Source organism: Lissotriton helveticus, chromosome 3_1 (genome assembly GCF_964261635.1).
Source record: "Lissotriton helveticus chromosome 3_1, aLisHel1.1, whole genome shotgun sequence".
NCBI lineage: Eukaryota > Metazoa > Chordata > Amphibia > Caudata > Salamandridae > Lissotriton > Lissotriton helveticus.
This window is the reverse complement of record NC_136061.1, coordinates 1,536,953,503-1,536,969,042: the sequence shown is the minus strand read 5'-3', so window position 1 is coordinate 1,536,969,042 and position 15,540 is coordinate 1,536,953,503. Positions and strand designations below refer to the sequence as shown.

The 15,540-nt window shown below is 49.9% G+C and overlaps 1 protein-coding gene, 1 non-coding gene and 1 pseudogene across 2 annotated transcripts in view; all 3 read right to left on the bottom strand.

Annotated features, from left to right (window-relative positions):
- TREH (trehalase) overlaps positions 1-15,540 on the bottom strand; it is a 217,369-nt gene that overhangs the window by 161,816 nt on the left and 40,013 nt on the right. The gene's annotated exons all lie outside the window — the stretch shown is intronic.
- LOC144825830 (small nucleolar RNA SNORD47) lies at positions 3,494-3,566 on the bottom strand. The gene has a single exon (XR_013609605.1). It is a non-coding gene; the product is annotated as a small nucleolar RNA SNORD47 (small nucleolar RNA).
- Positions 4,549-4,624, bottom strand: LOC144825832 (small nucleolar RNA snR60/Z15/Z230/Z193/J17; annotated as a pseudogene).

The following is a 15,540-nucleotide window of genomic DNA, read 5'->3' as shown; positions in this document are numbered from 1 at the left end:
AAAGGCGGAGGCATTGTCGTATATGACACGGTAATTTATGTGACTAAAATGGAAGAAATGCTAAGTGATACGCACTTCTATACACCAATTAGCAAAGAGCTCACCTCTCAGACAGTCCAAAAAATTCAGAACTTGACGGATAAAGCACTCCGAGAGGGAGAGATTTGTGAAAAAGAATGGCGTTATTTAAATGTAGAAAATCCGCGACTAGCCAGTATATATGGCATACCGAAGGTTCACAAGAGTACAGTAGATCCACCTCTTAGACCCATCGTGACTACGATAGGTTCAGCTACTGAACCTTTAGCAAAATATATTGACGCCATTCTATGTCCACATGTGTCTCGTACTCCAGCCTATGTACAAGATACCAGGCACATTATTAATTTAGTGGAGAATATTACCTTCTGTCCTAATACTCAACATCTCGTAACAATGGACATCGAGGCCCTCTACAGTAACATACCTATCACAGGGGCCCTCTAAGCTGTCCATTGGTTCATAAAAAAGTATAACATCAAGTGTCCTTCAATCTTCATTCTGGAGTGTTTAAAGATAGTACTCTGCGAAAACATCTTTGAATTCAATAGGAATTGTTCAAACAAAAGCAAGGAGTCAGTATGGGGGCATCTTGTGCCCCCACCGTGGCAAATATCTACATGTCCAAGTTTGAGGAAAGATTTGTTTTTAACGAGATAGCACCGTTCTATGAATCAGTGACCAAATGGTCACGATTCATAGACGATGTTTTTTTCATTTTGGAATGACTGTATTGAAAATCTACATCAATTCTTCCAATGGATAAATGTATGTGATACAAACATCAGGTTCACTAACCATGTAGATACAGAGAAGGTTGAGTACCTGGACGTATTGATTAAACATCAGAGTGGCATCCTGGTGGTGGGCTTATATTTGTTAAGCCCACCGCCAGAAACACCCTCCTCCGCTATGACAGTTTTCATCCCACCATCCAGAAAAATAGTGTGCCCTTTAGAGAGTTCTTACGCCTCAGACGTAATTGCACAAATATCACAGATTATGACAGTAGGGCAGAAACCATGAAACTGAAGTTTCAAGCTAGAGGTTAACCTAAAAAAATCATATGAGACTCTTTTAAAAGTGCTCGATTTTATGACCGCCAACATCTCCTAGAGTCCACTAAAGAAACAAGCATTTGCAATGCAATAGGTCTCGCATTAGGAAAGTGTGAGCTATTGGTATTGTAAATGACACATTTTTTTAATGTGTTGGCTATAAAAAGATATAAATTAATAGCATTGTTATTCACAAAGCCAATAGCTTACACTTTCCTAATGCGAGTCCTATTGGCTATGGCAATGCTTGTTGGTAGCAAGCAAGGACAGTGCTGTTGTGGTGCTGAGTGATGATGTGGTGGTGCCCCCAAGTGAGATGGTGGTGCCCCAGAGTGAGGTATCCTCTAAATAGACCTGTAAACAAAACCCTCGTTATGTATATAACATTGATTAACAAAGCATGGGATGCGTTATGAAGAGAGACTAGTAGGCACAGATCAATACTGCAATGATTTTCTTAGCCAAGAATGGAAGTATGTCTGCGAGATGGAGAGTGGTAAATTGGATGAGGAAGATGAATGAATAGGAGACCGGAACAGTAAGCACGGGAGAGGCGAGGGAGAGAGAAAAGAGGAGGAGGGGGCCGAGATCCAAGATCAGCGAGGGAGGAGGTTGGAGATAGGCCAAAATTCATAGGAGCAAAAGCAGCGAGCAACAGAAGTGAGCCTGTATGGAAGAGAAGAGCCAGGGCAAACAATATGAAACAACAAGGTTGAAAGCGAGAGAGAGAGAGGGAAGAAACAGAGCTAAGGAGCGAGAGAGCTGGATGAAGAACAGACCATGAAAACAAGTAAATAAAGGCTAATGAGAGCGAGGCCAGCAAGCTCGGGAGCACATTCCTTTGAAGTTTGATGCCGGGGCGGGGGAGCAAATTGAGAGCGCACGCCGGCACACATGCACTGGCCATAATCCTCATTCCAAAGCCCTCTGGCAGCCTTTCCTGGAGCCCCTACATAAGTCTAGCCGGAGCAATGGGCAAGCACATTGGCTCAGCGAGACCTAAAAAGGAGGGAAATAAGCACCAAACTGCATCACACGCCAGATATGGCAACACAATGAGAAATATTGCCTTTCAGCGGAAAATGGTATAGTCCAAAGCTCTGTTTTTAATATAAAATCAGGGCTTTCAGCGGTCATTTCACTGAAAATACAAGATTTGAAAAAATACCGTCTACGGGTGCTCGTGGAAGACCATTCCCATGGACTGGAATCTAGAGAATTCTAAAGTGATTCTGGCATTTTACTGACCTCTGCTGGTCGTTTTCTATCAAGGCAGTTAAATTGAAGGCAGTTGAACAGAAAAAACGACGTAGAGACAGTCTTTTACTCTCTCAAATGTCCTGCTTCAACCTTTCTCTTGCAGTCACTGCTATCCTATCCAAATAAGACAGATTGGCTTCTGCGAGGTAGTAGAGGCTGCTTTTGGCTGGGTTTTACTACCTAGCCCACACCTACTAGCTAGAATGATAATGTAAATATATTGGGCTATTCACTGCCACTTATACACCTCTGCACTAACAATTGACAGAGGACTGCTCTCCAACTAGACATGTTAACTTATTGCAAAATGCTGTAATTCAAGGCACCCTTGTTAACCTCCATGTATGACATCCTATTAACAGAGCCACTGAATTACGCAGTGCTGGTCACAGGCAACAACCTTATTGAAGGTTGTGCCACTGCACAACAAATTGTGGTGATGAGGATTTAGCTACTTTTGACCCCATTGAGCTAGAAACAAAGATGTAAATTCTTCAGATTGTACATCAAATGATTGTAACAAAAAATATATATTACCCCTTCTTATGAGGCATGTGCTGCCTGTTGGCTTTTAAGTGTGGGAGGAACTCACTGCCTCGCCATATTTGTTTGTTCTCAAAGCGCACGCCCCATTTCATATATTAAATACTCTGTTTTAATGTCACAATAATTAAAAAAAGGCATACTTTAATAAACTCAGTCCTACAGGAATCAGTTAACACCCCTAAACCTTTACAGGTGGATCAAGGACCTGTAACAAAAAAGGGATGAATCCTTGATGCTTGCTCTTTCGACCCCCAGTTAAGTCAAAGGAGCTCAGATTAATCAATTCTTGTCTATTTCATGGGGTGCTCAGTGATTGTTCGAGTTACTATCACCGTAAATCCAGTTTTGAAAGTGACTACCAACAAAATATTAATCTCACCTGCTGAAGGGCCTGCACAGGCAAGCTTTAGAAATCAGATGGTCTAGTCTTAGAGAGGGGACGTTCCAGGCACAAAAGTTTCAGCTTTTGCCACATTACACTCCTTAACACATTCAGGTGGATAGAGAAACCTTGTAGTAAAGGTCCACATAGAGGCTAGTGTGGAGTTGACTGATGTATATACAAGCCACCGGCTACCCTAGAGTCAAGCAACCTCAGACAAATGGAACGGTAGGAGTATAATCAGCAATACTCATATGGCAGAATCGGTTTCATCACTGGTTGCTTGTGAACTACCCACATGACTGCTACAACATTCAGGGGAAGGGGGTGCCACGAGGCTTTGCATAATGGTGTTGAATAGATCAATCCTCTAAGCTCAGAGCAGCCACACAATGAGCAGAGGAAGACCACAGGTGGAAATGCCATACCAAATTGCCAAATGCTACTAGCCAACAAGCCATGACATTAGTACTGCCCTACCCGATAGGTAGGAGGCAGAAAAAGCAAAGCTTCAAGTCACTCTACTAGCTATATTCAGGGCCATAGGAATTATGCGGCAGAAGGGCAAATCATGCGGCACATTATTAACCTCATTTAGTACTTAGAGATTTGGGGGGACCTCATTACTACCGAAATATAGAAATAAGCAACAGAAAGGTGACCAGTGAACATATGCTCTTATGTAGCAGCACCATGCTGCTGCATTTAGTAACCTTTGAACAGTTTACTAAAAAACAATGTTAAAATACACAGATTATACAAGCAGATGGACCACGTGGCGAATCTATAATTATGTGAAAAACGCCACGGCCGCAGAATCGCATACATCCAGTGGCCCTGGCTACAAGAAATAGCTAAAATCATTATTAACGATCCAAACCATGAAAATGACTGGCCCATGTTGGCACCCGGCTTTACATACACAAGTAAATGATGCAAACCCATCCTGAGCGCACAATTACTAACCTGGCTCATCTGTTCTCCAGTCGCAAACGATGCAGTCTGAAAAGAGACATGACAGCAGAAACTAGTCAGAGGCAGATAGCATGAAGAGATGTTAAAGACTGATGTTTACAACTAACGATGGTTGATTCAGTTAATGCTATTATAGCAGGAGCACCAAATAGGAAGCGTGCTTCAGGACTACACTAATTGATAGCTTTAAAACTGGCAGGATACTCGGTTTAGTGACACCAAGCTCAGTTAAGGTGTGAGTTGAACAAGTGTCAACCCTGGGCTATTAGGGGCAGCACTTTTCAGTTAAGGATGCATCAGCTAGGAGCGAAAGACTGTTCTTCATAGAGAATCAGCTGAACTATGTGCTCATCATGCACACCCTGGGCTGAGTGCTGCGGGGAGAATGTCTGAGCTGAAATACTTCTGAACTCACCTTTTCCTGCAGAGTATACTTGATAAGGGATTCTACCGGAAGGCAGATTGACTCTACAAGTGAAAGTCATGGGGGGGAAAAAAAGCCATCAGGTAGAAGCATTATTTTAAACTAAAGCCACTGCAAGATGTCAGCGTGCTCAGAGTATCAAGTGTGGTTAGCTCTCATCATTACTCTCTTGTTCAAGAGTAGCAAATACACAGTCATCACAGCAGCACGCTCAAGCTCCCCAGCCACCTTAACATGTCTACAAACTAATCTTTAGTTGAACTATGAGGTCTATCCCCACCCACCCTCATCCTAGAGGCTGGCTAAGCCATTTACACCACATTAAAATTACCACGATGCCCAATGTAGATAACAGTCGATATTTACCGTTTTAGGTACATTCTGAAGCTCGAATCTAAAAAACAAACGAGTGTCTGGTCACCCCCAAAGCAATGCCGAATATTGGGAATACTCACTGTTACCTGGCAGCGTAGACTGCCTCTGTGCTCACACAAAGCGATACACGAGCGCAGGCGGGCTCGCGGCCCTTGTCCTTCTACTTCCATGGCCCTGGTCTGCCCCCTGTCCTCGGGCTCGGGTCGTGCGCAGCTGATATTAGACCCGGGTCCTTGTCCGTGCTCTCTTTCTGTGGCGGGCGGGCACGCGCGCGCTCGCTCAGTGCGTAAGAGGGGCGCACTGGGCCTTGTTCTCTCACGCATCTGTATAGGAGGCCGAAAGGGGGCACGCGCCGGCAGTCAGACAGACGGACGGACCAAGCGCCATGGAGCCGCTGCTGCTGCTCGCCGCCTGCCTCCTGCTGCTCGGTGGGGCCCGCGCCGACCTCTCAGGTGAGTGCGAGGAAAGAGGGGGGGGACATCTCACCCTTGGGGGGTGGAGGCGGCGGGGGGGGGGGGGGGGGGGGGGGAGTTGGTGTCTGTATGTGTGCATGTGTGTGTGTGTGTATGTGCGCTCGTGTGCCCGTGTGTGTGTCTGTGTGTGTGCTTGTGCGAAAAGCAGGGGCTGTGTGTGTGTATGCATGAGGCGTCCAAGGAGAGAAAGAAGAGACAGGAGAGGGTGAGCGCGCGACCTGATCCCATTGCGGCCGGCTGCGTGCGCGTAACAGCCTCTTGTCCGCTCTGCCTAGTCCTTGAAAGTAAAACGCGTGAAACGATTACAAAAGACTCGCTCTGCGACTGCAGGCCTTTGGCCTGCAATCGCAGGGCGAGACCTAAAAACGGACCCAAGATTGGTGTTCATAACCAGGCACTCTAAGCTTAACGACAGAATCAGACAAGCTGTCTGTGCAAGCTGGCACATACTTAATGTAAACATACCTAAGGAAGAAAGGATTCCAAAGCCCATGTTTGCCTACAGGCGCAATAAATCCATCAAAGACCATATAGTACGGTCACGCATGAGTTCCAATAATATCCCTCAACAATTGAACATCAGTTCTATGAAACCAGTGTTAGGTACATATATATGTTCCAATTGTAAATCGTGCGCCTCAGTTATCGAGAGGCCGACCTCACATTTTAACAGCCTTGTGATTGCCCCTGAAAATCTGAATAATTGGCGAACCACAAATGTAGTGTACCTTATCATATGTCCTTTCAGAAAGGGTTATGTAGGACAAACAGGTAGGGCCGTGAATGTACGCTTGACAGAACGCAGGTCGGCCATTAGGACGCGCAAAACAATGGCTCCCATGGTAAACCATTACATAGAGAAAGATCATGCACCAGAAGAGATGCAATGGTATATCTTGGAGAGGATCCACCAAAAGAAAGGAATAGAGCCTGACAAGATAAGAAATCTGCGAGAGGTCTATTGGATTTTCATATTAAAAACATCTACAAAAGGGTTAAACCTGGAAATGCCTTGGGAGCAAGCAATACAGTAGTATAGCATTGACCCAGTATATGTCTTTAATTTCTTCCCCTTCAGATTTTTTTTTTGTTGTTTTTTTTGTTTTTTTTTAAAAACCTTTATTGTACAGAAAGCGCTCACAGATACGGGCCTACAACCCATCGGGCCGGCCACCACAATAAAAGAAACATAGCAGGCAATACAGAAGCTCCCACAGGACATCACAGCAATCCATATGAGAAGCAAAGGCAAGAAGCCACCGAGCAACCATCACGTACAGGATGAGAGAAGGTTGATTTTATAATAGAAGAAAGGGTGTCTCAGAATAAGGGCAATCCGTAAAGTCCAGAGGGCCGTGGTGGGCCGCGAACAAGCAGCAGTATCGAACACAGGAAAATTAAAAAAGAACAGGTACATTTTGGCAAAGTCAGAACGTGAGTCCCACAGTAATAAGCAATTGCAACCGCTGCCCAGCGCCCTCCCACCACTACGAAAACACACAATAATACACAGAACTAAAAATAGGCTTGCAAAACAAAGAGCCCTCTGCCACAACAACCCGGGGGAGGAAAGAAAAAGGGGGAGAGGGGAAAAAAAGGGGGGGAAAAGACATAGAAAAAAAGGGGGGAGAAGTAAGAACGCAGCATCACTGCACGCGCCCCACGGCTAACGAAGCACTCAAGAATAGATCAGCACATGGAACCAGTGGTAACAGGAGGAATGAATGCGTAGTAAACCGTGACGGCAGGAATACCAGAAGGCCCATGCTAGCAAAAACACCCCAGGGGGCCACATGCCGACAACGCGTCTCGAAAAAAGGGGATACATAAGAGCCATAGAACCAAAAAAAAGGAATGAGGGGAAAACACAATACAACAGACCCCACCCCCACCCCGCACATCCCACCCTGCACCCCTGCAGAAGGCTATGGCCTACCCCCCGGCAGCGTGCCTGTCGCCCTAATCAGAACCCGAAATATAGAAGAGATAAAAGTAAGCAAGAAGCACAAAGACAAAAAAAGAAGGGAAAACAGGGAAGTAGCAACGGGAGAGGAGCCATATAATCAAAACCCCATCAGCTCCCACCCTCCCGTCCGAAAATACTCAGAACCCACGGGAAGATAATAATCACAAGGATAAGCTCCAGGAACATGAAGGAGAATCGAACATAGTCATACAGTTACAAACGGATCATCCGACCATACCGCAAGATAACAGTCCACCGAGGCAAGTTCATCTCAACCCTGTCCTTGTTTATCCCAAGCTGTAGTTGTCCAACGCACAAGGAACCAGATCATGTGGAACAGGAGGTGAATAACAGGGAGTCCGATCGGCAATCCACACAAGTCATATAGATTGTGACCCGGATGAACCGGAAAGGACGGCAACCACCTCAGGCAATGCAGGCACAGTTCCGACGACAATATGAGGGAAGCCGATCCGGCGGAGCAATGACAGGATCTTCGTTCGGCCATTCGAGGCAAAAAGGGAAAGAAGATCCAACAAGGCCGGTCCGGACGGGACCCGGCCGGCGGACCCCCTGTACAGGGGGGAGCACAGGATGAAGGAGGGCAGCGGACATCCGTACACCCACACCAACGGCAGCCGCCGGGCCCACGACCTCCAGGAGAGTTCCAGCAGCACACAACAGAGATGAAGCCGCACACACCGGGGGGGGCTCGGCAGGCCCGGCAAAATGATCCTCCTCCAGATCAATGATAGGCGCGGCCATGGGAGCACTCCAGGAGCGCAATGCGGCGAGGATGTCGCCAAGCGTAGGCTAACCTTTACGGTATTCAGCAAAGGTGCCATGCGGCGGACCAGCGTCGCCAGTCTCGGCCAGTCCGAGAGACATGGGGTCGGCCGCCATCTTAGAAGCCCAGCGGGGCCGCGGCAAACTCCGACCCCGTCCGGACACCAGCGGGGCAAACAGGATACAGCCGACCACCAGCAGAGGCACCACCAGAGCAGGAAGGGGGGCCACCAGAAGAAGGCGGGTCGCCGGCTCCCCACACGCTACCGGCTCCGTTCTCCGAGTCCGGGCGGAGGGACTCAAAATGGCCGGACCGGAGAACAAAGGGGAGACGGGCCACATACACGGTCAACCCCGTCCATGGAAGGCAGCGCCCCAACACCAGGCCGCAGGACCGCCGGATCAGGCCCGGATAGCCGTAATCGGTCTAATTGCACATCGGCCTCTCCGACCGAACCCACACCGCCACCAAGGGCCGGCCACAGCGCTCCGCCCCGCCCGGGCACCGCCAAGGAGTGTCAGGCCCGCTCGCTCCGGAGGCCCCGAAGCAGACAAGGGTGCAGCCCAGGATCCGCGGCACCCAGGAACAAACGGATCAAACGGTAAGTGCCTGTGAAATGTCGTAGTTCCATAGTCTATCAAAGAATACTTCCCGGGGCAGGATAAAACACAGGATAGACGTTCCAGACAGGAAAGCGAACGGAGCCGAGCTAAAACGCGGCCATCTCGGACGCGAGCCAGATTTGTTTTTTTTAATCATCATTTGCCCACATAATGAGACGATATTAACCTTACACCACAATTGGTCACTTATCCTTTAATATACTAGTCCCCTTCATAGTATTGGTCTATTCTACAATTGAGCGACCCGATAGTCCATTGTCTTAACCCTTTCAAAGATGGCGGCTACAGTCATTTAAGTACGAACATATGTTTCTTATTTGAATTTTGCAGCACCAATGACTAGACTCCAATAGGTTGATGGCAATTAGGGACAGTTATAATACCCCCTGTCTAGATAGTTACAAGTCGGTATACATTTTTTATATGTTTAGTACGAACTATAATCTGTGTCTTTGTATCGTAAGGAAGAGCTATTAGCAGATTCTTCGACAGAGGGAGGCTAACCATGCTGTTCCACGTATTGCCTTGCAGAACGCAGTACAGATTCTTACATTATCCCGTATATTCACCAGGTTTATTCGTTTATCCCTTATGGTCCAACATGGCGCCCAGCAAAGTTCTTTACCGTATTGATACGGCTAGAGGATTTTCCTTCCCGTTCTCGCGCTATCACAGCTAACCTATCACTGCGCGGCAATACTTAAACAAGAAGAGAAGACAGTCCGCACTTCATGCGGGACGCGATGAGAGAAACTTGAGGGCTTCACCAGTTTCCATATCCGGTAAGTACATTAAAAGGGAATCTTTACACTTATAATGTCAACACTCAGAATATATAGAGGGTGATTACTGTCAGGAAGAGGCTATAGGGTGGCCATTCACGTCTCCTTTAACATTGCCGCGTACATCATAGTCCATGTTTTTGTGTTATTGCAGTATCCTAACAGTATACCTAGTTCCATCTTACCTGCCTATCATCACTTAGCTTTGCGCTTTATTGTGGTGATATAGGTCGCGCTCTGTTATTACCGTATCCTAGCAGGTTAATTAGCATGAAACTTACCTGCCTATCACCGATTAGCCTTGTGCTTTATCTTAGTGATAGAGGTCGCGTTCTTTTAATTTCAAATTTGTTTTATTGAGTTTAAGAGCAAGAAAAACAGGCATAGTAAGGCGAATAGCATGCAGTAGGTTTATGTAGCGAGCGAGACAGACAGGCACGTCTTCTCTGAGAGGCAACCAAGAAGCATATAAATCACGCCTACACAATATTGCATTGCCGACATTTAGGTGAAGATGCCATGTGGGAATTACAACCAAACAAAACAGAAGGAAAAACTCAACCCCCCACCCTTCACCCAACAGCCCCTCCCCCCCTCCCCCCACCCCGGCCAGTATGCCAATAGTTCGGAGTCTCCCTGAGTTCACTCTCGGGCTAGTGTGTAGCAAGGTGTCTAAGTTTGTGGCGGGTTCTGCGGTGGTGTCGTGAGCCGTAGAATGCGAAGATATTTTGGGCATGTGATTTCGTGAAATTCCCTGGATAAGAGGGACAGGAGCGGTTGCCAGGTCTTCTGGAAGGAGTCAGTCGAATGTGTGAGTGTGGCTTGGATGCGCTCCATGCCCAGTGTGAACCACAATTTGTGTAACCAGCCAGTGTGGGTGGGTAATGTGGTGGAGCCCCATAGTGACAGAACGTGTTGTGACGCTGCCTGCATGGCAATGCCCATCTGTTTGCCACGTAGTGACTTTAAGGGAAATGTGAGTGCGTTGGGTAGCCCTAGGATAGTGTATGCAGGAAAGCGCGGGATTTCAGTTTCAAAGGTGGAGTCAATATCGTCTAATACCGCTTTCCAGTACCCTTGCAGAGCGTTGCATTCCCACAGGAGATGGGTCAGAGTGCCCCTTTCACCGCAGCCCCTCCAACACAGAGCGCTTCGAAGAGGATTGCCCTGATTGAGTCTTGTCGGGGTAAGGTGCCAGTAGATGGCCAGTTTCACCGCCGACTCCCTGGCGCTAGTATTACGAGTGGTGTGTGCCGCTCTATGGTATACGAACCCCCATTCCTTGGGCGAAAGTGTCCTTCCGAGCTCCGATTCCCAGCGCCTCTGCCCCGCTGTTTTAACCGGGCCGGCCGCGGGGGATAACATTTTGTAAAGGTCCGATATAAGGTGCCTACCCGAGTCCTTCGTAATCAGCCATTTCTCAAACTGCGTCATCGGTCGAGCGACTAGGGGAGCGCGATCCGGGTGTAGAAGCCAGTGACGAAGCTGGAAGTATTGGAACATGTGAGGTTTATTCACTCCGTAGCCGTGTGTGATCTCGGCAAGGGGGAGGAAGCCCTCTAAGTCAAAGAGATGGCCGGCCGAGCGGCAGTCCGTGTTCCGCCATTGTAGAAAGGCACGGGGATCGGCGCCCGGCAGAAATTCCGGGTTATCAAAGAGCGGAGTGAGCGGGGATGGGAAAGTTGTCAGGCCCCGTTTGACCGCTACCGTGTCCCAGGTCTTCATGATGGTGCGAGTAACCGGAGATTTAAGAAGGTATCGCGGTCTATGCCGGCGGGCAAGAAATGGGATCTTCCACAGCGATGTCTGAGCCATCGCTCTGTCTTGAAAGAGCCACCTCTTTTCTGACTCAGGCCTGTACCATTCCACCAAGTAGCGGAGCTGCGAGGCCTGAAAATATTGCCTGAGATCAGGGATCCCGAGGCCTCCCTCATCAATACGTCTGTGCGCCACCTGTTTATGCAGACGTGCGCGTTTCTTTTCCCAGATGAACTGGTGGAAGGCATTTTGCAATTCAGCAATCGCACCTGGCGGCGGCATTACTGGGAGGGTCTGGAAAATGTACAAGATCTTGGGCAAGGCTGACATTTTTATTGCCGCTATGCGGCCCAGCATGGAGAGGGGTTGTTTTGACCATCGCGCGAGGTCGGCTCGAATTTGGGAGACAAGTGATTTATAATTAAGGGTCACCGTTGAGTCCGTGGAAGCAGTAAGAGTGATCCCTAGGTATGGAAGCTGCGCGGAGGTTTGTAAGTCGCAGCCAAAATCAGGTGGTGGGGTGTTAGGAAGGGCGTTCTTGCCCAGGGGCAAGATCAAGGATTTCCCCCTGTTGATTTTGAAGCCCGACACCGCTCCGAAGCTCTCCAATTCCTCCAGGAAAGCAGGTATAGAGCTGGACGGTCGGTCCAGAGCAGCGATGATGTCATCGGCGTATAGCCCCACCACGTGGGGTTCATGGCCGAATGAGATACCACCAATGCGAGGATTGTCTCGAATTTTCTGCGCCAGGGGTTCCACGTACAGGGCGAATAAAAGGGGCGAAAGGGGGCACCCCTGACGCGTGCCTCGTTGTATTTCGAAGGGGTCCGACTTTAGGCCGCCCAGCCGGACCCGGGCCATAGGGTGGTGGTAGCAGCTCGCGATCCAGGCCTGAAACCGGTCGCCCAGTTGGTACCGCTGCAGGACTTTTTGTAAGTAGGTCCAGTCGACACGGTCGAATGCCTTTTCCGCATCGACGGCTAGAAGCACCGAGTCCGAGACCTGAAAGTGAGATTTATCCACGAGGTGCATCAATCGTTTAGTGTTATCACTGCATTGGCGGTTCGGGACAAAGCCCGACTGATCCGGCTCGAGGATACCCGGTAGACAGGGGCCCAAGCGGGCCGCCAGCACCCCTGTGAAGAGCTTTAAATCTAAGTTAAGTAAGGAGATTGGACGGAACGCAGAGCAGTGCGTCGTGGGTTTGCCCGGTTTGGGCAACACCACTATGTCAGCTGCCAGCATGTCCGGCGGAATGGAGCTCGGGCCCTCGAAAGAATTAAACAATCTCGTGAGTACCGGAGCTAGTACGTGGCCAAAGAGCTTGTAAAAGCCTGAGGAAAAACCATCAGGGCCTGGTGATTTGAGCGGACGGAGGCGCGAGATGGCGGCCAGGACCTCATCAGGGCGAATGGGAGCATCTAAGGCTTCCGTTGTCGCTGGGCATAACGGTGTAATGTCCGCCGATTGCAAGTATGCGTCAATGTCGGTCGGCGAGACACTGTCCTCGCTATACAGGGAGGCGTAAAAGGAGCGGAAGGCGTTAGCCACTTGTGCGTCTTCGGTGAGTGTGGTACCGGAGTCGTCCAGGAGAGTGGTGATTTTTGAGCGGTGAGTTTTGGCTTTTAAGGCACTGGCAAGAAGGCGTCCGGTGCGGTTACCTCCTACGTAGTATGTATGGCGGAGGCGAAGAGCGGCAAATTCCGCTCTGTCTGTATCGATGCCGGCCAGTTGAGCCCTTGCGGCCTTCAGCTGACGCCAGATCCTCGGGGCGCAGGTGCGGCTATGAATTCTTTCAAGTTCGGCTACTTGTGCTGAGAGGTCAGCTCTCTTTTCTTTGCGGATCTTGGCGTCAGCAGCTGCGATGGCGATCAGCTCCCCCCTGACTACTGCCTTCAAGGCCCCCCAGAGAGTCGACACTGAGATAGCTGGGGTGTCATTGGTGGCGAGATAGTCCGAGATGCATTTATGGATTTGTCGAACAACGGCCGGCCTCTGCAATATGGGTTCATTGAGTCGCCAATAGCCAGGAGTGCGTGGCACCTTGGGTATACGGAGTGTCAGCTCCACCGCGTCGTGGTCTGAAAGGGCTGCCGGGACAATGGAAACGTCGGTGATATGAGGGTGCAGCTCCGAAGAGCCTAAGAAGTGATCTAGACGCGCGTATGTATGGTGTACATGGGAGTAGAAGGTGAAGCGCTCTGTGTTGGGGTGTGCCGCCCTCCAGAGATCAAGAACGCCCCTCTCCAGCAGCCAGGACCTACCCGCCTCCGAGAGTGCGCCGGTATCTCCATAGCGGTGCCCAGACCTGTCTTTATTTGTGTCCATGACCAGATTGAGGTCCCCCCCAATGAGTAGCTGAGAGGGAGGTGACTGTAGTGCCTCGGAGAGTGCAGTTTTCAGGAATAGTTCCTGACCCGTGTTGGGAGCATAGATGGTGCCTATTGTCAGCGCACTATTCCCTATGTGGAAGGAGTAGGCCAGGAGGCGTCCCTTAATCTCCCCTACCTTGGTTCCCACCCGGCCTCTGAAACGTCGGGATACTAGGATGGCCACCCCAGCTTTCTTAGACGGGAGAGAGGAAAAGTACTGTTGAGGAAAAGCCCGGGAGCGCATTCTGTGCAGATCTTTAATCAGGAGGTGGGTTTCCTGCAATAAGCAGACATCAGCCTCCGAGTGTTCGAGGTATGAGATAACAGCTCTACGTTTAATTGGATTGTTGAGTCCCTTTACATTGAGAGATAGTACCTTGAGTGTATCAGTCATATTGGGAGAGTTCGAAGAGACCTAAGCTTAGCATCGTGTAGCGCAGTCGTGCTCGACATGCCGTAGTCAACATCTGAAACCTGTAGGAGTCCCTTGGCATACTGGTCCCCGCCCTCGTCCCCCACCCTGCCCTGCCCGCAACATCGTACCCCCCCACAGCCCCTCTCTCCCCCCGTCCCGAGAGAACCTCCCTAACCCCAACAAGATGTGCCCCCGCAAGATCAACAGAGCCCACCCCCCCCCCCCCTTCCGCCCCTCCCTCCTCCCCAGAACAAACCCCAAAACTGGAACTAGTCAGAGTCTCGGGCCTAATTGTGTATGACACAGGTCCGTAGAAAGTCAATAGAAGGGGTACCATGGTAGCGGCCGAATTAGCGGCCCCCCGACCTGTCGCCCCAGGTTATTACAGCGTAAAAGAAAACCCCCAAGCATACTTAGTCTTACAGATCTGTTGCAGTGTTGTCCGCCACTTCTTGCACAGCCGCCTGTCGTTCTTGAGCGACCGTGGCAGGGTCCGGTTTCGGGACGCGTCTCGGGGAGCGTCTTCGTCGCACTGTTTGCCAGCTGTCCCTCGGCCGCTGTGACGAGTCATCCTGTGATCTACGTGGGGATGCGTCTCTGGATTCGGACCCCTCTGGCATTTCAATGTTCAGTAGGGCACAAGTGTCGCGGAGCGATCTGAGCTGATGGAGTGAGCTATTCCACTTAAAGATCAGGCGGAACGGATGGCCCCAGGAGTAGGGTACCCCATTGTCTCTCAAGAAGTTTGTTGCTATCCGGAAGGACTTACGCTTCTGTAGAGTGATGGGAGAAAGGTCCTGGAAAAGAGCCACGGGTTCGTCGCGGAACCGGATAGGCTGTGCCCTGCGGGCCTCCCGTAGAATGCGTTCCTTGAGGGGAAAATCCGGTAGGAAAGCCAGAATATCCGGTGGAGGGGCTGACTCCCGGCGCGCCAGGCCAACCCTGTGCGCCCTGTCGATTCGTATCTCAAAATCCTGAGGTTCGCCCAAAATCTCCCGGAACAGAGCTTGCAAATAGGCAACCAGGTCATTCTTCACTGCTTTCAACGGGACTCCACGGACCCGTATGTTGTTCCGCCGGGAGCGGTTCTCAAGGTCCTCTGAGTGCGATTGCAAGTCTACTTGTTGGTCCTGGAGTCGAAGGATCTCTTGCTGTAGCCTCTCCACCTCCATGCTGCGTGACTGGTCCGACTCCTCCACCGAGGCTACTCGCTCGCCCAGGCCGTCCAGGTCTCGGCGCAGTTCCCGTTGCTCCCCCGTCAGTTCTTGTTTCAGGGTTTGAAAATCCTCCCTCAGGGTATTGAAG